At 41.1% G+C, this 26,049-nt stretch overlaps 1 protein-coding gene across 9 annotated transcripts in view; it reads right to left on the reverse strand.

The window, feature by feature from the left end:
* The window catches only part of PHKA1 (phosphorylase kinase regulatory subunit alpha 1), a 180,379-nt gene that overhangs the window by 104,058 nt on the left and 50,272 nt on the right, over positions 1–26,049 (reverse strand). The gene's annotated exons all lie outside the window — the stretch shown is intronic.

Here is a 26,049-nt window from a genome sequence, read left to right on the forward strand (position 1 = left end):
AGACAAGGTAAATTGAGAATAAAAAATTGAGATGCCATAGTTGAAACTGTGTGTAGTCGTTTTGGGCTTGGCAGGTGGGTAGGGATACCACTTCTCCAGACTCTGAGCCTGCCAAGCCTGGACAGCTCCCTTTTATTCCTGTTATATTCGTGTCTCTAACATGCTTATCATACTTACAAGGGAGGAGGCCAAGTCAGCTCCCTGACTTTTGTGTTTACTTTCCCTCTAGGGGACAGATACCTGGCTGGGGCTAATAACCTGAGTGGGGCCTCAGTTGGCTTGACACTAAGCACTGAAGGCAAACATGTGCCCTGATCCTGTCTCCAATGCTGGTAGGTGTGTTGAATTGGGTTTATGTGGAAATGAAGGTACCATTTGGTACATTCAAGTTTACCAATATTTTCTGTGTTGAGTGTTTAGGACAAAAACCTCGCTAAAAGAGTGCTACTTTCTTTTTCTTTGCAATTATCTTCTTTCTCTCTCTCTCTCTCTCTCTCTCTCTCTCTCTCTGTGTGTGTGTGTGTGTGATGTGTGTCTATCTTGGGAACCTTATAGTATTGTGTTGCTGTAGTCTGCATCAGAATATGCAGGATTTGATGATCACAGGGCCCTCTGGACATAACACAATCTTGATTAATTATACTGGAAACATGAAAATGACAAATATTCTCCAGGAAAAATGTACAAAGGAAGAATGGTAGTGGGCTAAGGAAAGTCCAGGAAAACACATGTGGTCATCCATCCATTCATTAACAAACATTTACTAAGCACTTAAATGGATGAAGTACTATGCTAGGCACTAGGGATAAAGAGATGGGTAAGTTAGTCTTTCTCTTGAAGAGCTTACAGTGTAATGGAAGTGACACACACAAGCTGATTGTAAAATAAGCTGCTACGTAACTAGAGATATGCACAAAACATTGTAAGCTCCAAAGAGCAACATCTATCAAGTCTGAGATAGGTAGAGAGCAGTTTCAGAAAAGGCTTTCTGAAAGAATTGATGTCTAAGCTGAATTTGAAAGAATAAATGTTAGCCAGGAGAAAGAAGTGAATAGGAATGGGGAAATCCATTTTAGGTTCAAGGTACACAATGATCATAAAACACGAAAATGAAAAAAGAATGTGTGTGGTGGGGAGATGAGGAACTACATACATTTCAATATTGCTGTAGCATAAAATAGTTTGCACAGTGGTAAAAAAAAAGAGTGGAAAGGCAGACAGAGGCTAGATCTTTATGGAGGGCATATATGTCACTCTAAGTATTTTGTATTTTATCCTTGGGTAATGATGTCCAAACTGCATTCTACTGAGCTTCAGGGATCTGCAAAAGGCAATGCAGTTGGTAGCAGGAGTAGAGAGGACTGAAAGAGAGGCAAATGAACAACACTCTGGGGTGCTAGGAACACTTTCAACCTCAACAGCTGAGCTTTTTTGTTTTTTTTTTTTGTTTTTGTTTTTTTTACTTTATGTTTTATAAAATATTTAGAAAATTCCACCTAGGGGAGGGGGCAAGATGGCGGAAGAGTAGGGTCCCCAAGTCACCTGTACCCACCAAATTACCTAGACAACTTTCAAATCATCCTGAAAACCTACGAATTCGGTCTGAGATTTAAAGAGAGTACAGCTGGAATGCTACAGTGAGAAGAGTTTCTGCTTCTATCAAGGTAGGAAGAAGGAAAAAAAATAAAGAAATAAAAAAGCATCCAAGGGGGAGGGGCCTCGCGAGGAGCCGGGCTAAGGCCGCGGGGCGAGGGCCACCAGGACAGGAAAGTCCCATCCTGGAGAAGCCAATCTTCCCGGATGGAAAGGCACTTGCAGGGAGCTCAGGCAGGACCCCAGGAGGGACGGGGATGCCCTCAGGCTTCCAGGGGCACTAACAGAGAACCTCTCCTGGTGCCCCAGGAGAGAGTGCGCCACACACCGCAGCCGAGCTCCCTAAAGGGCTGCAGTGCGCGCCCGGCGGGGCAGGAGCAGCTCTGGGGGCGGTTCAGGTGGCGGCTCTGCACGGAGGGGGCTGCGTGGCCCAGGAGCGTGATTCCAGTGGCGCAAGGCCCGGAGCCCAGGGTGCTGGGGGACACAGCCCAAGATCTGGCGCTCCCCCTGAGACAGGCAGAGGCCGGGAGGACACAGGACAGCAAGAATGCTCCTGCCGCTGGGCAGCCCGATCTATGCAGATGGGCAGCCCCCGCCCGCGGAGGATCCAGGCCCCTGCGGACTGAGAGCTGTGGTAGTTACTGCGGGAGCGGACTCCAGGGCTGGATAGGAGGCCGCTGCCACTGTTGTTCCTCCTGGGGCCTCACAGGATAAACAACTCCCACTGAGCTGTGTACCGGGCAGGGGGCTAAGCAGCTCTCTCAGGTGCACACACCTGAGAATCAGCACAGCAGGTCCCTCTCCGAGAAGACCAGCTAGAAGGACAGAGGAAAAACAAGTTATTGACTAAGCAGCACTGGAAAGTTCCAGGGAAAGTCGAGGGATTTACAGTATATAGAATCAGATGATACTCCCCCTTGTTCTTTGTTTTCTGTTTGCTCCCCCCCCTTTTTTCTTTTTTTTTCTTTTTTCTTTTTTCTTTTTTCTCTTCTCTCTTTTTCTCCTTTTTCCAGTACAACTTGTTTTTGGCCACTCTGCACTGAGAAAAATGACTAGAAGGAAAAACTCACCTCAAAAGAAAGAATCAGAAACAGCACTCTCTCCCACAGAGTTACAAAATTTGGATTACAATTCAATGTCAGAAAGCCAATTCAGAAGCACAGTTATAAAGCTACTGGTGGCTCTAGAAAAAAGCATAAAGGATTCAAGAGACTTCATGACTGCAGAATTTAGATCTAATCAGGCAGAGATTAAAAATCAATTAAATGAGATGCAATCCAAACTGGAGGTCCTAACGACAAGGGTAACGAGGTAGAAGAACAAGTGAGTGACATAGAAGACAAGTTGATGGCAAGGTAGAAAATTCCACCTATATACTAGGCACTGCCAAATGCTAGCTATGGGTACAGAGATAGACACGATTCCTGGAGACAATGACACTGACAATGAGTTCTGCTAGAAGCCTGAGTAGAAATTAATCTGGCAAAGGTGAAGGTAAAAGGGAGTTGTTCCAGATGGAAGAAACAGCTTAGACAATGGCTCAAGGGCAACATGGAACAAGGCAGATCTAGGGACTATAGAACGTTCTTTACAGCAGGAGCATGGAGTGTGAAGGGGCCATCGTAAAAAATGACAATGGAGACAGGGTCAGGAACCAGATCATAAAGGGCTTTAAAAATCATGTGGAGGAGTTTGGCAATGGAAACCTTTGCAGTTGTAATCAGGGGATTAATATATCCATATCTGTACCTTAAAAAGACCATATTCATGTTGATGAGTAAAGAATAAACTGGTCGATAATAGTGGGCCTATACTGAAGAAAGGGAGACTACCTAAAAATTTATTGCACTGGGATGCTTGAGTGGCTCGGTGGTTGAGCATCTGTCTTTGGCTCAGAGCATGATCCTGGAGTCCTGGGATCAAGTCCTGTATGGGGCTCCCTGCAGGGGAGCAGCTTCTGTGTCTCTGCCTCGCTCTCTGGGTCTCTCATGAATAAATAAATAAAATCTTTAAAAAATTTATTGCATGAATGCAAATGAGAGATGATTACCTAGACTAAGATCATGACATTGGTACTGGAGAGGACAAGATGGATTTTAGAATCAATTTAAGGTAAAGAAATCAGGATTTGTTAACTGGTTGAATACAGGAGGTGAGAGAGGGGGAGATACTGAGAATGATTCCCCAGGTATTTATATGTGTAACTAAGAGAATGGTGTGACTTTCAGGACAAGGCACATAGGGGGAAAAGCAGGCATGAGTAATATAATGGGAGGGGGCAGCTGGAGTAATTTTAGACATGTTGAGTTTAAAGTGCATGTGAGACATCCAAGTGGGGCTGTCTTAAAGAACAGTGATATAGATTCAGAAGTCATTAGCATATAAAGAGATGAGATGGGCAAGGAGAATACATAGAGAAAAAGAATATAACCTCGAGGAAGTTCAACATGTAAGAAATGGGCAGATGAAGAAAAGCCTGGGGTGGGAATGAGGAGCTCTTGTCCGAAGGCTTATCTTTTCTTTATGATATAGGAGGTGAAATCATCTTCTGAGAGTGAAGAACTGAGAACATAGGAAAAGGGAGAAGGTTTGGAATAAGAGGAAGCTGGGAGACAAGAACAAATATTTTCAGAAGAAGGTGTATGGACAAAACTCCCAGGAATACCAAAAGTTAAGGGCAAAGAGAAGAGGAAGCCCAGAATGTGACAAAAAATTACAAAATTTAGGTTGAAGGAGATCCAGGAGATGGTATCACAGAAGACATGGGAGTTAAGAGTTTCCAGAAAGATAAACAATAAATGAAACAGAAACATCTACTAAAATGTAGACTGAAAAATACCTACTAAATTTTTCAATAACTTAAGCAAAAGCAATTTCAGAGGAGTAATGAGCTTAGTCTGGAAAGGACTGCAGAATGCATGGAATATAAAGAAGCAAAATTAGGATGAGGAAGGAAGGCTAGGATAAATAAAGGAAGATAAATATGTAAATGAACTAAAACCCAGAACCAACAGAGAGGATGAGACAGGAAAGAGTAGGTCTCTAGGAAGGATGGGGAAGAGGAAAGGACCAGGCAATAGAAGGAGGAGTTGGCCCTTAAGAGAAGAAACACCTCTTCTGAGACCAGAGAAAAGGAGACAAGGATGAGTGAAAATATAAGTAAGAGTGTGGTGGGGGGCTGGGAAACTGACAACAATCAGAATACCAAGATTATCTAGCTAGACTGAAATATCTAACCTTGGTAGTAGGCCAAGAAACAGGATAAAAACAAGGGATGGGTGTTGAAACAGGTTTGGAATAGCGGTTGAAAAGAATGAAGGGATGCTTGGGTGGCTCAGTGGTTGAGTGTCTGCCTTTGGCTCAGGCCATGATCCTGGGGTCCTGGGATGGAGTCCTGCATCAGCCTCCTCACAGGGAGCCTGCTTCTCCCTCTGCCTATGTCTCTGCTTCTCTGTGTCTCTCATGAATAAATAAATAAAATCTTAAGAAAAGAATGAAAATGCTGAATAATAGTAAGAACAAGGATTAATAGGAGGAACTGTGAATCTAGCTGAGTTGGAGACTGTAGAATTACTGTGCTATAATATGTTCATTTGGTGATTTTTTTCCAGTAGATTTTAGCAGGCCAGGTACAGGATCAGAAAATGCAGACTGTAAGAGGCTAGGAAGATGACAGAGTAGGAAGACCATCAGATTGCCTCGTCCCATAGATACAACTAGATAACACTCACATCAATCTGAAGATTGGCAGAACAAACTCCACAACTGAAGGTAGAGAAGAGGCCATTTCAAAAAAGCAGTAAGGGTGAAGACATGGTTTGGGAGGAAAATGGACCATGGCCATCTGCAGTGGGGAGGGAGCTAGTTGCACAGAAAAGAGCAAAAAACAGACTATCACACCAGGGCGCCTGAACAGGGAAGAAGAATCCCCATAATGTTCGGCTGAATTTTGTGAATTCTCACAACCAGTAGGACTGAAAGCTGGAATTTTAACACTCAGCAATCTTGGCTCTGGGAGAACCCAGAAGGCATTAGAAGTCAAATGCCTGCCCTTTATGAGACTACAGGACAAACAGCCAGCAGGGATACAGCAGGAAGTAGCAGGTTAAAAAATGCTGGGACAGATGTGAAGGAGAGTTATTTACTCATCTTAGAACATGTTATGGAGGGATCCCTGGGTGGCGCAGCGGTTTGGCGCCTGCCTTTGGCCCAGGGCGCGATCCTGGAGACCCGGGATCGAATCCCACATCGGGCTCCCGGTGCATGGAGCCTGCTTCTCCCTCTGCCTGTGTCTCTGCCTCTCTCTCTCTCTGTAACTATCATAAAAAAAAAAAAAAAAAAAGAATATGTTATGGAGAGATAGGGATTACAGGGAGACCTCTCTAGGAACAAAGGAGCTGGCAGGCACCATTTCTCTCCTCCAGCACTCAGCATAAACACGTGGCCACCTGCAGGAACCAGCACAGTGCTGAAACTTGCTACATAACTTGCTTACACCAAACCCTGTCATGCCCATGATTGGGTGGATCCACCCTTCCCAGTCATGCTTGCCTCAGTCATGGTGCTGCAAGTCCCCTCCCCCATAACACAGGTACAAACCCCACCAACACCATATCTCCTGATCTGAATGTTCTGTGGGACTGAAGTTCCAGTGGTGGTGGCAGGTCTCATTTTGCAAGCTGACAGGCATATACCTTGCTAAAACATGCCTCGCCCAGCTGAGGACCAAACACTGCCCACAGCAGACAAAGAGAGCCTCTGCAGACAACCAGACTCAGGAAAAAGAGTCTAGGACACAAGAACAGGGCATACACAGCACACATAGGAGATAATCCCTGGAGTACCAGGAATAAAGAATGGATTCAAACATAAACAACCATCAATGTAATAAAGACTGCTCTATGCAGAAGATATTATATGCAAACCTAACGGTAATCACCAGCCAAAACCAGTAATAGTGATACAAAGAATAAAGAGAAAGGAATCCAAGCATATCACTAAAGAAAGCCAACAAACCATGAGAGAGAGAGCAAGACAAGAAAGGATCAGAGAAAAACTACAAAAACAACCACAAACAACAAAATGGCCATAAATACATATTTAAGAATAATTACTGTGAATGTAAATGTACCCAGTGCTCCAATAAAAAGTTTTAGGAAGACAGGATGGATAAAAAAAACAAGACCCATCTATATGCTACCTACAAGAGACTCCTTTCAGATCTAAAGACATCCTCAGATTAAAAGTGAGGGAATAGGAAAACATTTATCATGCAAATGGAGATCAAAAGGAAGCTAGGGTAATAATACTTATATCAGACAAATTAGACTTTAAAACAAAGGCTGTAACGAGAGACAAAAAAGGACACTGTTTAATAATAAAGGGGTCAGTCCAAAAGAATATAATTTTAAATATTTATACACCAAACACTCGAGCACCCAAATACATAAAACTATCAATAACAAACATAAAGGAATGAATTAATAGGAATAAAATAGCAGTAGGGGACTTTAGCACCCCACTTACTTCAAAGGACATTTCATCCAAACAGAAAATCAACAATGAAACAGTGGCTGTAAATGACACACTGGACCATTTGAATTTAACAGATATTCTCAGAACATTTCATCCTAAAACATGAGAAAACACATTCTTTACAAGTGCACAGGGAACATCCTCCAGAATAGATCACATATTAAGCCACAGAATAAGTCTTGACAAATTTAATAAGGTCGAAGTCATACGATGCACCTTTTCTGATGAAAGACATCAACCATAAAAAAATATAAAAAGAGCATAAATACTTGGAAGTTAAATAACATGATACTAAACAATGAATGGTTCAACCAGGAAATCAAAGAAGAAATAAAAAAAATTGCATGGAAACAAATGAAAATGAAAACACAATGGAAAGGGGCGGGGAAAGATGGTGGAGGAGTAGGGTCCCCAAGTCACCTGTCCCCACCAACTTGCCTAGATAACATTAAAATCATCCTGAAAACCTATGAATTCAACCTGACATTTAAAGAGAGAACAGCTGGAACGTTACGGAGAGAAGAGTTTGCGCTTCTAACAAGTACAACTCATTTTGAGCCACAGTGCACTGAGCAAAATGACAAGAAAGAAGAACTCACCACAAAAGAAAGAATCAGAAACAGTACTCTCTTCCACAGAGCTACAGAATTTGGATTACAATTCGATGTCAGAAAACCAATTCAGAAGCACAATTATAAAGCTACTGGTGGCTCTGGAAAAAAAGCATAAAGGATTCAAGAGACTTCATGACTGCAGAATTTAGATCTAATCAGGCTGAAATTAAAATTCAATTAAATGAGATGCAATCCAAACTGGAGGTCCTAAAGACGAGGGTTAATGAGGTGGAAGAAACAGTTAGTGACATACAAGACAAGTTGATGGCAAGGAAGGAAGCTGAGGAAAAAAGAGAAAAACAAAGAGACGAGGAAAGGTGAAGGGAAATAAATGACAGGTTCAGAAGGAAAAATCTACGTTTAATTGGGGTTACAGAGGGTGCCGAGAGAGACAGAGGACCAGAAAGCATATTTGATCAAATCATAGCTGAGAACTTCCCTCCTTTGGGGAGGGAAACAGCATTCACATCCAGGAGATAGAAAAATCCCCCCATAAAATCAATAAAAACCTTTCAACACCTCGACATTTAATAGTGAAACTTGCAAATTCCAAAGATAAAGAGAAAATCCTTAAAGCAGCAAAAGAGAAGAGATCCCTAATTTATATGGGAAGAACAATTAGCTTAACAGCAGACCTCTCCACAGAGACCTGGCAGGCCAGAAAAGGCTGGCAGGATATATTCAGGGTCCTAAATGAGAAGAACCTGCAGCCAAGAATACTCTATCTAGCAAGGCTCTCATTCAGAATAGAAGGAGAGATAAAGAGCTTCCAAGATAGGCAGAAACTGAAAGAATATGTGACCCCCAAACTACCTCTGCAAGAAATATTAAGGGGGACTCTGTAAAAGAAAGAGGGTGCCCAAAGAAATAATCCACAAAAACAGAGACTGAATAGGTATTATGATGACACTAAATTCATATCTTTCAATAGTCACTCTGAACATGAATGGGCTTAATGATCCCATCAAAAGACCAGGGTTTCAGACTGGATAAAAAAGCAAGACCCATTTATTTGCCCTCTACAAGACACTCATTTTAGACTTAAGGATGCCTACAGCCTGAAAATGAAAGATTGGAGAAGCCTTTACCATTCAAATAGTCCTCAAAAGAAAGAAGGGGTAGCCATCCTCATATCAGATAAATTAACGTTTATCCCAAAGACTGTAGTAAGAGATGAAGAGGGACACTATATCATACTTAAAGGATCTATCCAACAAGAGGACCTAACAATCATGAATATTTATGCTCCTAATGTGGGAGCTGCCAAGTATATCAATCAATTAATAATCAAAGGAAAGACATGCTTAGATAATAATACACTAATACTGGGAGACTTCAACACAGCACGTTCTGCAAATGACAGATCTTCTAAGCACAACATCTCCAAAGAAACAAGAGCTTTAAAAGATACACAGGACCCAATGGATATCACAGATATTTACAAAACTTTACATCCACACGCAACTGAATACACATTCTTCTCAAGTGCACATGCATGGAACTTTCTCCAGAATAGATGAGATACTGGGTCACAAATCAGGTCTCAACCTATACCAAAAGATTGGGATTGTACCCTGCATATTTTCAGACCATAATGCTTTGAAACGTGACTTCAATCTCAAGAAGAAATTTGGAAGAAACTCAAACACGTGGAGGTTAAAGAGCATCCTGCTAAAAGATGAAAGGGTCAACCAGGAAATGAGAGAAGAATTAAAAAGATTCATGGAAACTAATGAGAATGAAGATACAACTGTTCAAAATCTTTGGGACTATCCACTGGAAAAAAGACAGTCTCTTCAATAAATTGTCCTGGGAAAATTGGACATCCACATGCAGAAGAATGAAACTAGACCATTCTCTTACACCATACACGAAGATAAACTCAAAATGGATGAAAGATCTAAATGTGAGACAAGATTCCATCAAAATCCTTGGGGAGAACACAGGCAACACCCTTTTGAACTTGGCCATAGCAACTTCTTGCAAGATACATCCAGGCAAGGGGAAAAAAAGCAAAAATGAATTATTGGGACTTAACTTCTGTACAGCAAAAGAAACAGTCAACAAAACTAAAAGACAACCTACAGAATGGGAGAAGATATTTGCAAATGACCTATCAGGTAAAGGACTAGTATCCAAGATCTATAAAGAACTTATTAAACTCAACAACAAATATACAAAGAATCCAATCATGAAATGGGCAAAAGACGAACAGAAATTTCACCAAAGAAGACATACAGATGGCCAACAAGCACATGAGAAAATGCTCCCCGTCACTGGCCATCAGGGAAATACAAATCAAAACCATAATGAGATACCACCTCATACCAGTGAGAATGGGGAAAATTAACAAGACAGGAAACAACAAATGTTGGAGAGGATGTGGAGAAAGGGGAACCCTCTTGCACTGTTGGTGGGAATATGAACTGGTACAGCCACTCTGGAAAACTGTTTGGAGGTTCCTCAAAGAGCTAAAAATTAGAATTGCCCTACAACCCAGCAATTGCACTGCTGGGGATTTGCCCCAAAGATACAGATGCAGTGAAACGTCAGGGCATCTGCACCCCAATGTTTATAGCAGCAATGTCCACAATAGCCAAACTGTGGAAGGAGTCTTGGTGTCCATTGAAAGATGAGTGGATATTTGCTTCGACGTGGATGGAACTGAGGGTATTATGCTGAGTGAAGTAAGTCAATTGGAGAAGGACCAACGTTATATGGTCTCATTCATTGGGGGAATATAAAAAATAGTGAAAGGGAATAAAGGGGAAAGGAGAGAAAATGAGTGGGAAATATCAGTGAGGGTGACAGAACATGAGAGACACCTAACTCTGGGAAACGAACAAGGGGTGGTGGAAAGGGAGGTGGGCGGGGGGTTGGGGTGACTGGGTGATGGGCACTGAGAGGAGCATTTGCTGGGATGAGCACTGGGTGGTATGTTATATGTTCCTAAATCGAATGCCAATGAAGAAATATATATATATATATATTCCAAAATCTTTGGGATGTAACAAAAGTGTTTTTAAGAGGGACATTTACAGCAATACAAGTCTACCTCAAAAAGCAAGAAAAATCTGGAGGGAGGAGCAAGATGGCGGAAGAGTAGGGTCTCCAAATCACCTGTCTCCACCAAATTACCTAGAAAACCTTCCAATCATCCTGAAAATCTATGAATTCGGCCTGAGAATTAAAGAGAGAACACCTGGAATGCAACAGTGAGAAGAGTTCGCGCTTCTATCAAGGTAGGAAGACGGGGGAAAAAGAAGAAAAGAAACAAAGGCCTCCAAGGGGGAGGGGCCCCGCGAGGAGCCGGGCTGAGGCCGGGGCGAGTGTCCCCAGGACAGGAGAGCCCCGTCCCGGAGGAGCAGGAGCTGCACCGACCTTCCCGGGCGGAAAGGGGCTCGCGGGGAGTTGGAGCAGGACCCAGGAGGGCGGGGATGCCCTCGGATTCCCTGAGACAGTAACAGAGCAACTGCGAGCCCAGGAGAGTGCGCCGAGCTCCCTAAGGGCTGCAGCGTGGGCGGCGGGACCCGGAGCAGCTCGGGGGGGGGGGGGGGGGGGGGGGGGCTCGGGCGGCGGCTCCGCGGAGGGGGCTGCGCGGCCCCGGGAGCAGCTCGGAGGGGCTCGGGCAGAGGAAGAGGCTCCGTGCGGAGGGGGCTGCGCGGTTCCAGGAGCAGCTCGGGGGGCTCGGGTCGGCTCCGCGGAGGGGGCTGCGCAGCCCGGGAGCGCGAATCCACCAGCGCAGGCCCCGGAGCACAGGGCGCCGGGACACAGCCCAGGATCCCGCCTCCCCCCGGGACAGGCAGAGGCTGGGAGGGCCCAGGGCAGCAAGGACGCTCCTGCCCCAGCTGAGCAGATCAGCGGCCCCGCCCCGGAGCCTCCAGGCCCTGCAGACGGAGTTCCTGCCGGAGCTGAATCCAGGTTTCCAGAGCTGACCCGCCACTGGGGCTGTTCCTCCTGCGGCCTCACGGGGTAAACAACCCCCACTGAGCCCTGCACCAGGCAGGGGCACAGCAGCTCCCCCAACTGCTAACACCTGAAAATCAGCACAACAGGCCCCTCCCCCAGAACACCAGCTAGACTGACAACCTCCAGGAGAAGCCAAGGGACTTAAAGTACACAGAATCAGAAGATACTCCCCCATGGTTCTTTTTGTTTGTTTGTTTGTTTTGTTTTGTTTTGTTTTGCTTTTTGATTTGTTTCCTTCCCCCACCCCCTTTTTTCTCCTTTCTTTTTCTTTCTCTTTTTCTTCTTTTTTTTTCTTTTTCGTTTTTTTTCTTTCTTCCCTTTTTTTTCTCTTTCTCTTTTCTTTCCTTCTTTCTCTCCTCTCTTTTTCTCCTTTTCCCAATACAACTTGCTTTTGGCCACTCTGCACTGAGCAAAATGACTAGAAGGAAAACCTCACCTCAAAAGAAAGAATCAGAAACAGTCCTCTCTCCAACAGAGTTACAAAATCTGGATTACAATTCAATGTCAGAAAGCCAATTCAGAAGCACTATTATACAGCTACTGGTGGCTCTAGAAAAAAGTATAAAGGACTCAAGAGACTTCATGACTGCAGAATTTAGAGCTAATCAGGCAGAAATTAAAAATCAATTGAATGAGATGCAATCCAAACTAGAAGTCCTAATGACGAGGGTTAACGAGGTGGAAGAACGAGTGAGTGACATAGAAGACAAGTTGATAGCAAAGAGGGAAACTGAGGAAAAAAGAGACAAACAATTAAAAGACCATGAAGATAGATTAAGGGAAATAAACGACAGCCTGAGAAAGAAAAACCTACGTTTAATTGGGGTTCCCGAGGGCGCCAAAAGGGACAGAGGGCCAGAATATGTATTTGAACAAATTCTAGCTGAAAACTTTCCTAATCTGGGAAGGGAAACAGGCATTCAGATCCAGGAAATAGAGAGATCCCCCCCTAAAATCAATAAAAACCGTTCAACACCTCGACATTTAATAGTGAAGCTTGCAAATTCCAAAGATAAGGAGAAGATCCTTAAAGCAGCAAGAGACAAGAAATCCCTGACTTTTATGGGGAGGAGTATTAGGGTAACAGCAGACCTCTCCACAGAGACCTGGCAGGCCAGAAAGGGCTGGCAGGATATATTCAGGGTCCTAAATGAGAAGAACATGCAACCAAGAATACTTTATCCAGCAAGGCTCTCATTCAAAATGGAAGGAGAGATAAAGAGCTTCCAAGACAGGCAGCAACTAAAAGAATATGTGACCTCCAAACCAGCTCTGCAAGAAATTTTAAGGGGGACTCTTAAAATTCCCCTTTAAGAAGAAGTTCAGTGGAACAGTCCACAAAAACAAGGACTGAATAGATATCATGATGACACTAAACTCATATCTCTCAATAGTAACTCTGAATGTGAACGGGCTTAATGACCCCATCAAAAGGCGCAGGGTTTCAGACTGGATAAAAAAGCAGGACCCATCTATTTGCTATCTACAAGAGACTCATTTTAGACAGAAGGACACCTACAGCCTGAAAATAAAAGGTTGGAGAACCATTTACCATTCGAATGGTCCTCAAAAGAAAGCAGGGGTAGCCATCCTTATATCAGATAAACTAAAATTTACCCCAAAGACTGTAGTGAGAGATGAAGAGGGACACTATATCATACTTAAAGGATCTATTCAACAAGAGGACTTAACAATCCTCAATATATATGCCCCGAATGTGGGAGCTGCCAAATATATTAATCAATTATTAACCAAAGTGAAGAAATACTTAGATAATAATACACTTATACTTGGTGACTTCAATCTAGCTCTTTCTATACTCGATAGGTCTTCGAAGCACAACATCTCCAAAGAAACGAGAGCTTTAAATGATACACTGGACCAGATGGATTTCACAGATATCTACAGAACTTTACATCCAAACTCAACTGAATACACATTCTTCTCAAGTGCACATGGAACTTTCTCCAGAATAGACCACATATTGGGTCACAAATCGGGTCTGAACCGATACCAAAAGATTGGGATTGTCCCCTGCATATTCTCAGACCATAATGCCTTGAAATTAGAACTAAATCACAACAAGAAGTTTGGAAGGACCTCAAACACGTGGAGGTTAAGGACCATCCTGCTAAAAGATAAAAGGGTCAACCAGGAAATTAAGGAAGAATTAAAAAGATTCATGGAAACTAATGAGAATGAAGATACAACCGTTCAAAATCTTTGGGATGCAGCAAAAGCAGTCCTAAGGGGGAAATACATCGCAATACAAGCATCCATTCAAAAACTGGAAAGAACTAAAATACAAAAGCTAACCTTACACATAAAGGAGCTAGAAAAAAACAGCAAATAGATCCTACACCCAAGAGAAGAAGGGAGTTAATAAAGATTCGAGCAGAACTCAATGAAATCGAGACCAGAAGAACTGTGGAACAGATCAACAAAACCAGGAGTTGGTTCTTTGAAAGAATTAACAAGATAGATAAACCATTAGCCAGCCTTATTAAAAAGAAGAGAGAGAAGACTCAAATTAATAAAATCATGAATGAGAAAGGAGAGATCACGACCAACACCAAGGAAATACAAACGATTTTAAAAACATATTATGAACAGCTATACGCCAATAAATTAGGCAATCTAGAAGAAATGGACGCATTCCTGGAAAGCCACAAACTACCAAAACTGGAACAGGAAGAAATAGAAAACCTGAACAGGCCAATAACCAGGGAGGAAATTGAAGCAGTCATCAAAAACCTCCCAAGACACAAGAGTCCAGGGCCAGATGGCTTCCCAGGGGAATTTTATCAAACGTTTAAAGAAGAAACCATACCTATTCTCCTAAAGCTGTTTGGAAAGATAGAAAGAGATGGAGTACTTCCAAATTCGTTCTATGAGGCCAGCATCACCTTAATTCCAAAACCAGACAAAGACCCCACCAAAAAGGAGAATTACAGACCAATATCCCTGATGAACATGGATGCAAAAATTCTCAACAAGATACTGGCCAATAGGATCCAACAGTACATTAAAAAAATTATTCACCATGACCAAGTAGGATTTATCCCTGGTACACAAGGCTGGTTCAACACCCATTAAACAATCAATGTGATTCATCATATCAGCAAGAGAAAAACCAAGAACCATATGATCCTCTCATTGGATGCAGAGAAAGCATTTGACAAAATACAGCATCCATTCCTGATCAAAACTCTTCAGAGTGTAGGGATAGAGGGAACATTCCTCGACATCTTAAAAGCCATCTATGAAAAGCCCACAGCAAATATCATACTCAATGGGGAAGCACTGGGAGCCTTTCCCCTAAGATCAGGAACAAGACAGGGATGTCCACTCTCACCACTGCTGTTCAACATAGTACTGGAAGTCCTAGCCTCAGCAATCAGACAACAAAAATACATTAAAGGCATTCAAATTGGCAAAGAAGAAGTCAAACTCTCCCTCTTCGCAGATGACATGATACTCACATAGAAAACCCAAAAGTCTCCACCCCAAGATTGCTAGAACTCATACAGCAATTCGGTAGCGTGGCAGGATACAAAATCAATGCCCAGAAGTCAGTGGCATTTCTATACACTAACAATGAGACTGAAGAAAGAGAAATTAAGGAGTCAATCCCATTTACAATTGCACCCAAAAGCATAAGATACCTAGGAATAAACCTAACCAAAGATGTAAAGGATCTATACCCTCAAAACTAGAACACTTCTGAAAGAAATTGAGGAAGACACAAAGAGATGGAAAAATATTCCATGCTCATGGATTGGCAGAATTAATATTGTGAAAATGTCAATGTTACCCAGGGCAATATACACATTTAATGCAATCCCTATCAAAATACCATGGACTTTCTTCAGAGAGTTAGAACAAATTATTTTAAGATTTGTGTGGAATCAGAAAAGACCCCGAATAGCCAGGGGAATTTTAAAAAAGAAAACCATATCTGGGGGCATCACAATGCCAGATTTCAGGTTGTACTACAAAGCTGTGGTCATCAAGACAGTGTGGTACTGGCACAAAAACAGACACATAGATCAGTGGAAGAGAATAGAGAATCCAGAAGTGGACCCTGAACTTTATGGGCAACTAATATTCGATAAAGGAGGAAAGACTATCCATTGGAAGAAAGACAGTCTCTTCAATAAATGGTGCTGGGAAAATTGGACATCCACATGCAGAAGAATGAAACTAGACCACTCTCTTGCACCATACACAAAGATAAACTCAAAATGGATGAAAGATCTCAATGTGAGACAAGATTCCATCAAAATCCTAGAGAAGAACACAGGCAACACCCTTTTTGAACTCGGCCATAGTAACTTCTTGCAAGATACATCCACGAAGGCAAAAGAAACAAAAGCAAAAATGAACTATTGGGACTTCATCAAGATAAGAAGCTTTTGCACAGCAAAGGATACAGGCAACAAAACTCAAAGACAACCTACAGAATGGGAGAAGATATTTGCAAATGACATATCAGATAAAGGGCTAGTTTCCAAGATCTATAAAGAACTTATTAAACTCAACACCAAAGAAACAAACAATCCAATCATGAAATGGGCAAAAGACATGAACAGAAATCTCACAGAGGAAGACATAGACGTGGCCAACATGCACATGAGAAAATGCTCTGCATCACTGTCCATCAGGGAAATACAAATCAAAACCACAATGAGATACCACCTCACACCAGTGAGAATGGGGAAAATTAACAAGGTAGGAAACAACAAATGTTGGAGAGGATGCGGAGAAAAGGGAACCCTCATACACTGTTGGTGGGAATGTGAACTGGTGCAGCCACTCTGGAAAACTGTGTGGAGGTTCCTCAAGCAGTTAAAAATATACCTGCCCTATGACCCAGCAATTGCACTGTTGGGGATTTACCCCAAAGATTCAGATGCAATGAAACACCGGGAAACCTGCACCCCGATGTTTATAGCAGCAATGGCCACGATAGCCAAACTGTGGAAGGAGCCTCGGTGTCCAACGAAAGATGAATGGATCAAGAAGATGTGGTTTATGTATACAATGGAATATTACTCAGCTATTAGAAATGACAAATACCCACCATTTGCTTCAACGTGGATGGAACTGGAGGGTATTATGCTGAGTGAAGTAAGCCAGTCGGAGAAGGACAAACATTATATGTTCTCATTCATTTGGGGAATATAAATAATAGTGAAAGGGAATATAAGGGAAGGGGGAAGAAATGTGTGGGAAATATCAGAAAGGGAGACAGAACGTAAAGACTGCTAACTCTGGGAAACGAACTAGGGGTGGTGGAAGGGGAGGAGGGCGGGGGGTGGGAGTGAATGGGTGACGGGCACTGGGGGTTATTCTGTATGTTAGTAAATTGAACACCAATAAAAAATAAATTAAAAAAAAAGCAAGAAAAATCTCAAATAAACAGTGTAACCTTACACTTATGGGATCTAGCCAAAGAAGGACAAGTAAAACCCAAAACAACAGACAGAAGGAAATCATGAAGAATTAGAGCAGAAGTAATGTACACACTGAAAAAACAATAGAACAGATCAGTGAACGCAGGAGCTAGTTCTTTGAAAAGATTTACAAAATTAATAGACTTCCAATCAGACTTATCAAGAAGAGAAAAGATGCAAATAAAGAAATTCAGAAATGAAAGAGGAAAAATAACAACTGACACCACAGGAATACAAAGTAAGAGCACAGTATAAAAAACTATATGCCAACAAATTGGACAAGTTAGAAGAAAAAGATAAGTTCCTAGAAGCATACAGCCTACCAAAACCGAAGCAGGAAGAAATAGAAAATTTGAACAGACCAACTATCAGCAATGAAATTGATCAGTAACAAATAAATAAATAAATAAATAAATAAATAAATAAAGTCCAGGACCTGAGGGCTTAATAAGAAAATGCTACCAAACTTTTAAAGATAGTTAATACCTAGTCTACCTAGTCTTCTCAAACTATTCCAAAAGTTAAAAGAGGAAGAAAATTTCCAAATTCATCCTGTGAGGCTAGTATCACCCTAATACCAAAGCCAGATGAAAACAGTATAGAAAAAGAGAACTAGAGGCCAATATCTCTGACAAATATGCTTTCAAAAATCCCCACCAAAATACTAGCAAACTGAGTCCAACAGTTCTTTCAAAAAACACATTTACCATGATCAATTGAGATTTATTCCTGGGATGCAAGTTGGTTCAATATTTGCAAATCAATCAACAGGATACATCACATCAGTAGGAGAAAGGGTAAGAACCATATGATCATTTATGCAAAAAAAGCATTTGACAAAGTACAACATCCATTTATGATAAAAACTCTCAACAAAATAAGTTTAGAGGCATACCTCAACATAATAAAGTCCATCTATGAAAAACTCACAGTAATATCATCCTTAGTGGGGACTAAATGAGAGCTTTTCCCCTAAGGTCAATAATAACAAGGATGTCCATTCTTACCACTTGTATTCAACACAGTACTGGAAATCCTAGGTACAGCAATCCGACAATGAAAAGAAATAAAAGGCATCCACATTGGTAAGGAAGAAATAAAATTTTCAGTATTTGCAGATAACACGATAGTCCATCTAGAAAATCCTAAAAACTCCACCAAAAAAATACTAGAACTGACAAATGAATTCAGACAAGTCCCAGGACACAAAACAAATGCATAGAAATCTTACATTCCTATACACTAATAATGCAGCCACGGAAAATGAAGTTAAGAAAACAGTCCCTTTTACAATTTCATCAAAAACAATAAAATATCTGTGACTAAACAAAAAAGGTGAAAGACCTGTGAAAACTATAAGTCACTGGGGGCATTGGGGTGGTTCAGTGGTTGAACATCTGCCTTTGGCTCAGGTCATGATCCTGGGGTCCTGGGATTGAGTCTCCCTGCTGGAAGCCTGCTTCTCTCTCTACCTACGGCTCTGCCTCTCTCTCTGTGTCGCCCATGAATAAATAAACAAAATCTTTAAAAAAAAACTATAAAACACTGATGAAAGGAATTCAAGATGATGAAAGGAGATGGAAAGACATTCCGTGCTCATGGTTTAGAAGAACAAATATTGTTAAAATATCTATACTACCTAAAACAATCTACAGATTTATTGTAATTCCTATCAAAATACCTACAGCATTTTTCACAGAACTGGGACAAACAACCCTAAATTTTTTTTAATTTATTTTTTATTGGTGTTCAATTTACTAACATACAGAATAACCCCCAGTGCCCGTCACCCATTCACTCCCACCCCCCGCCCTCCTCCCCTTCTACCACCCCTAGTTCGTTTCCCAGAGTTAGCAGTCTTTACGTTCTGTCTCCCTTTCTGATATTTCCCACACATTTCTTCTCCCTTCCCTTATATTCCCTTTCACTATTATTTATATTCCCCAAATGAATGAGAACATATAATGTTTGTCCTTCTCTGATCGACTTACTTCACTCAGCCAACCCTAAAATTTGTATAGAAACACAGAAGACCCCAAATAGGCAGGTCAACCTCAAAAAAGAAGAAGACAAGATGGCAGGTATCACAATTCCAGAGTCCAAGTTATATTACAAAGTTGTAATAATAAAAAAATATGGTACTAGCAAAAAAAATAGACGCATAGATTAATAGAACAGAATAGAAAACTCAGAAATAAACTCAATGATATGGTCAATAAGTCTTCATCAAAGGAGGAAAGAAAATCCAATGGGATAAAGTCTCTTCAATAAATGGTGCTGGGAAAGCTGGACGGCTATATGCAAAAGAATGAAACTGGATCACTTTCTTACACCATACACAAAAATAAACTCAAAATGGATTAAATACATAAATGTGTGACAGGAAGCCATCAAAATCCTAGAGGAGAACACAGGAAGCAACCTCTTTTACCTTGGTCATAGCAACTTCTTTCTAGATATGTCTCCAGAGGCAAGGGAAACAAAAGTAAAAATAAACTATTGGGACTACATCAAAGTAAGAAGCTTCTGATCATTCCACACAATGGAATATTATTCAGCCATAAAAGAGAATGAAGTCTTGTCATTTGTGACAACAAGGATGGAGCTAGGGAGTATACTGCTAAGCGAAATAAGTCAGTCAGAGAAAGAGAAATATCATGTGATTTTACTCATATGTGGAATTTAAGAAAAAAAAACAAGAAACAATGGGAGAGAGTGAGAGAGAGAGAAACCAAGAAAGAGAAGCTTAACTATATAGAACAAACTTATGGTTACCAGAGGAGAGGTGGGTGGGAGGTATGGTTAAAACAGGTGATGGAGATTAAAGAGTACACTTATCATAATGAATACTAAGTAATGTACAGAATGGTTGTATCACTATACTGTACATCTGATTCTAATAAAAAATTGTATGTTAACTATACTAGAAACAAAAATAAAAAACTTAATAGAAAAAGAATGTGCAGACTGTAAGATTTTTTTCATTTTTTGATGTCTATCAGTTTATTTATTATTTTTTATTTTTTTTATTTTTTTTTAAAGATTTTATTTATTTATTCATGATAGTCACACAGAGAGAGAGAGAGAGAGGCAGAGACACAGGCAGAGGGAGAAGCAGGCTCCATGCAGGGAGCCCGACATGGGATTCGATCCCGGGTCTCCAGGATCGCGCCCTGGGCCAAAGGCAGGCGCCAAACCGCTGCGCCACCCAGGGATCCCCTATTTTTTATTTTTTAATAATAAATTTATTTTTTATTGGTGTTCAATTTGTCAACATACAGAATAACACCCAGTGCTCATCCCATCAAGTGCCCCCCTCAGCGCCCATCACCCATTCACCCCCACCCCCCGCCCTCCTCCCCTTCCACCACCCCCAGTTCGTTTCCCAGAGTTAGGAGTCTTTATGTTCTGTCTCCCTTTCTGGTATTTCCCACCCATTTCTTCTCCCTTCCCTTATATTCCCTTTCACTATTATTTATATCCCCCAAATGAATGAGAACATACACTGCTTGTCCTTCTCCGATTGACTTATTTCACTCAGCATAATACCCTCCAATTCCATCCATGTTGAAGCAAGTGGTGGGTATTTGTCATTTCTAATGGCTGAGTAATATTCCATTGTATACATAAACCACATTTTCTTTATCCATTCATCTTTCGATGGACACCGAGGCTCCTTCCACAGTTTGGCTATTGTGGACATTGCTGCTATAAACATTAGGGTGCAGATGTCCTGATTTTTCATTGCATCTGTATCTTTGGGGTAAATCCCCAACAGTGCAATGGCTGGGTCATAGGGCAGGTCTATTTTTAACTTTTTGAGGAACCTCCACACAGTTTTCCAGAGTGGCTGCACCAGTTCACATTCCCACCAACAGTGCAAGAGAGTTCCCTTTCCTCCGCATCCTCTCCAACATTTGTGGTTTCCTACCTTGTTAATTTTACCCATTCTCACTGGTGTGAGGTGGTATCTCATTGTGGTTTTGATTTGTATTTCCCTGATGGCAAGTGATGCAGAGCATTTTCTCATGTGCGTGTTTGCCATGTCTATGTCTTCCTCTGTGAGACTTTTGTTCATGTCTTTTGCCCATTTCATGATTGGATTGTTTGTTTCTTTGGTGTTGAGTTTATTTTATTTTTTTTATTTTTTTATTTTTTTGTTGTTGAGTTTAATAAGTTCTTTATAGATCTTGGTAACTAGCCCTTTATCTGATACGTCATTTGCAAATATCTTCTCCCATTCTGTAGGTTGTCTTTTAGTTTTGTTGACTGTATCAACAGTGCAAAAGCTTCTTATCTTGATGAAGTCCCAATAGGTCATTTTTGCTTTTGTTTCATTTGCCTTCGTGGATGTATCTTGCAAGAAGTTACTGTGGCCGAGTTCAAAAAGGGTGTTGCCTCTGTTCTCCTCTAGGATTTTGATGGAATCTTGTCTCACATTTAGATCTTTCGTCCATTTTGAGTTTATCTTTGTGTATGGTGAAAGAGAGTGGTCTAGTTTCATTCTTCTGCATGTGGATGTCCAATTTTCCCAGCACCATTTATTGAAGAGACTATCTTTCTTCCAGTGGATAGTCTTTCCTCCTTTGTCGAATATTAGTTGACCATACAGTTGAGGGTCCACTTCTGGATTCTCTATTCTGTTCCATTGATCTATGTGTCTGTTTTTCTGCAAGTACCACACTGTCTTGATGACCACAGCTTTGTAGTACAACCTGAAATCTGGCATTGTGATGCCCCCAGATATGGTTTTCTTTTTTAAAATTCCCCTGGCTATTCGGGGTCTTTTCTGATTCCACACAAATCTTAATATAATTTGTTCTAACTCTCTGCAGAAAGTCCATGGTATTCTGATAGGGATTGTATTAAACGTGTAAATTGCCCTGGGTAGCATTGACATTTTCACAATATTAATTCTGGCAATCCATGAGCATGGAATATTTTTCCATCTCTTTGTGTCTTCCTCAATTTCTTTCAAAAGTGTTCTTTAGTTTTTAGGGTATAGATCCTTTACCTCTTTGGTTAGCTTTATTCCTAGGTATCTTATGCTTTTGGGTGCAATTGTAAATGGGATTGACTCCTTAATTTTTCTTCCTTCAGTCTCATTGTTAGTGCATAGAAATGCCACTGATTTCTGGGCATTGATTTTGTGTCCTGCCATGCTACCAAATTGCTGAATGAGTTCTAGCAATCTTGGGGTGGAGGCTTTTGGGTTTTCTATGTAGAGTATCATGTCATCGATGAAGAGGGAGAGTTTGACTTCTTCTTTGCCAATTTGAATGCCTTTAATGTCTTTTTATTGTCTGATTGCTGAGGCTAGGATTTCCAATACTATGTTGAATAGCAGTGGTGAGAGTGGTGCACATCCCTGTCTTGTTCCTGATCTTAGGGGAAAGGCTCCCAGTGCTTCCCCATTGAGAATTATATTTGCTGTGGGCTTTTCGTAGATGGCTTTTAAGATGTTAAGGAATGTTCCCTCTATCCCTACACTCTGAAGAGTTTTGATCAGGAATGGATGCTGTATTTTGTCAAATGCTTTCTCTGCATCTAATGAGAGGATCATATGGTTCTTGGTTTTTCTCTTGCTGATATGATGAATCACATTGATTGTTTTACGAGTGTTGAACCAGCCTTGTGTCCCGGGGATAAATCCTACTTGGTCGTGGTGAATAATTTTTAAATGTACTATTGGATTCTATTGGCTAGTATCTTGTTGAGAATTTTTGCATCCATGTTCATCAGGGATATTGGTCTATAATTCTCCTTTTAGGTGGGGTCTTTGTGTGGTTTTGGAATTAAGGTGATGCTGGCCTCATAGAACGAATTTGGAAGTACTCCATCTCTTTCTATCTTTCCAAACAGCTGTAGTAGAATAGGTATGGTTTCTTCTTTAAACGTTTGATAGAATTCCCCTGGGAAGCCATCTGGCCCTGGACTTTTGTGTCTTGGGAGGTTTTTGATGACTGCTTCAATTTCCTCCCTGGTTATTGGCCTGTTCATGTTTTCTATTTCTTCCTGTTCCAGTTTTGGTAGTTTGTGGCTTTCCAGAAATGCGTCCATTTCTTCTAGATTGCCTAATTTATTGGTGTATAGCTGTTCAGAATATGTTTTTAAAATCGTTTGTATTTCCTTGGTGTTGGTAGTGATCTCTCCTTTCTCATTCATGATTTTATTAATTTGAGTCTTTTCTCTCTTCTTTTTTTTAACTTTTTTTAAATTTTTATTTATTTATGATAGTCACAGAGAGAGAGAGAGAGGCGCAGAGACACAGGCAGAGGGAGAAGCAGGCTCCATGCACCGGGAGCCCGATGTGGGATTCGATCCCGGGTCTCCAGGATCGCGCCCTGGGCCAAAGAAAGGCGCCAAACCGCTGCGCCACCCAGGGATCCCTCTCTCTTCTTTTTAATAAGGCTGGCTAATGGTTTATCTATCTTATTAATTCTTTCAAAGAACCAACTCCTGGTTTTGTTGATCTGTTCCACAGTTCTTCTGGTCTCGATTTCGTTGAGTTCTGCTCGAATCTTTCTTAACACTCTTCTTCTGCTGGGTGTAGGATCTATTTGCTGTTTTTTCTCTAGCTCCTTTATGTGTAAGGTTAGCTTTTGTATTTGAGTCCTTTCCAATCCTTTAATGGATCCTTGTATTGCGATGTATTTCCCCCTCAGGACTGCTTTCGCTGCATCCCAAAGATTTTGAATGGTTGTTTCTTCATTCTCATTAGTTTCCATGAATCTTTTTAATTCTTCCTTAATTTCCTGGTTGACCCTTTCATGTTTTAGCAGGATGGTCCTTAAGCTCACGTGTTTGAAGTCCTTCCAAACTTCTTGTTGTGATTTAGTTCTAATTTCAAGGCATTATGGTCTGAGAATATGCAGGGGATGATCCCAGTCTTTTGGTATCGGTTCAGACCTGATTTGTGACCCAGTATTGGTCTATTCCGGAGAAAGTTCCATGTGCACTTGGGAAGAATGTGTATTCAGTTGAGTTTGGATGTAAAGTTCTGTAGATATCTGTGAAATCCCAAAGAGATGGAAAAATATTCCATGCTCATGGATTGGCAGAATTAATATTGTGAAAATGTCAATGTTACCCAGGGCAATATACACGTTTAATGCAATCCCTATCAAAATACCATGGACTTTCTTCAGAGAGTTAGAACAAATTATTTTAAGATTTGTGTGGAATCAGAAAAGACCCCGAATAGCCAGGGGAATTTTAAAAAAGAAAACCATATCTGGGGGCATCACAATGCCAGATTTCAGGTTGTACTACAAAGCTTTGGTCATCAAGACAGTGTGGTACTGGCACAAAAACAGACACATAGATCAGTGGAAGAGAATAGAGAATCCAGAAGTGGACCCTGAACTTTATGGGTAACTAATATTCGATAAAGGAGGAAAGACTATCCATTGGAAGAAAGACAGTCTCTTCAATAAATGGTGCTGGGAAAATTGGACATCCACATGCAGAAGAATGAAACTAGACCACTCTCTTTCACCATACACAAAGATAAACTCAAAATGGATGAAAGATCTAAATGTGAGACAAGATTCCATCAAAATCTTAGAGAAGAACACAGGCAACACCCTTTTTGAACTCGGCCATAGTAACTTCTTGCAAGATACATCCACGAAGGCAAAAGAAACAAAAGCAAAAATGAACTATTGGGACTTCATCAAGATAAGAAGCTTTTGCACAGCAAAGGATACAGTCAACAAAACTCAAAGACAACCTACAGAATGGGAGAAGATATTTGCAAATGACATATCAGATAAAGGGCTAGTTTCCAAGATCTATAAAGAACTTATTAAACTCAGCACCAAAGAAACAAACAATCCAATCATGAAATGGGCAAAAGACATGAACAGAAATCTCACAGAGGAAGACATAGACATGGCCAACATGCATATGAGAAAATGTTCTGCATCACTTGCCATCAGGGAAATACAAATCAAAACTACAATGAGATACCACCTCACACCAGTGAGAATGGGGAAAATTAACAAGGCAGAAAACAACAAATGTTGGAGAGGATGCGGAGAAAAGGGAACCCTCTTACACTGTTGGTGGGAATGTGAACTGGTGCAGCCACTCTGGAAAACTGTGTGGAGTTCCTCAAACAGTTAAAAATATACCTGCCCTACGACCCAGCAATTGCACTGTTGGGGATTTACCCCAAAGATACAAATACAATGAAACACCGGGACACCTGCACCCCGATGTTTATAGCAGCAATGGCCACGATAGCCAAACTGTGGAAGGAGCCTCGGTGTCCAACGAAAGATGAATGGATCAAGAAGATGTGGTTTATGTATACAATGGAATATTACTCAGCTATTAGAAATGACAAATACCCACCATTTGCTTCAACGTGGATGGAACTGGAGGGTATTATGCTGAGTGAAGTAAGTCAGTCGGAGAAGGACAAACATTATATGTTCTCATTCATTTGGGGAATATAAATAATAGTGAAAGGGAATATAAGGGAAGGGAGAAGAAATGTGTGGGAAATATCAGAAAGGGAGACAGAACGTAAAGACTGCTAACTCTGGGAAACGAACTAGGGGTGGTAGAAGGGGAGGAGGGCGGGGGGTGGGAGTGAATGGGTGACGGGCACTGGGTGTTATTCTGTATGTTAGTAAATTGAACACCAATAAAAAATAAATTAAAAAAAAAAGATATCTGTGAAATCCATCTGGTCCAGTGTATCATTTAAAGCCCTCGTTTCTTTGGAGATGTTGTGTTTAGAAGACCTATCGAGTGTCGAAAGCGCTAGATTGAAGTCACCAAGTATAAGTGTATTATTATCTAAGTATGTCTTAACTTTGGTTATTAATTGATTGATATATTTGGCAGCTCCCACATTCGGGGCATATATATTG

This window comes from Canis lupus, chromosome X (assembly GCF_011100685.1).
Source record: "Canis lupus familiaris isolate Mischka breed German Shepherd chromosome X, alternate assembly UU_Cfam_GSD_1.0, whole genome shotgun sequence".
NCBI classification, from domain to species: domain Eukaryota; kingdom Metazoa; phylum Chordata; class Mammalia; order Carnivora; family Canidae; genus Canis; species Canis lupus.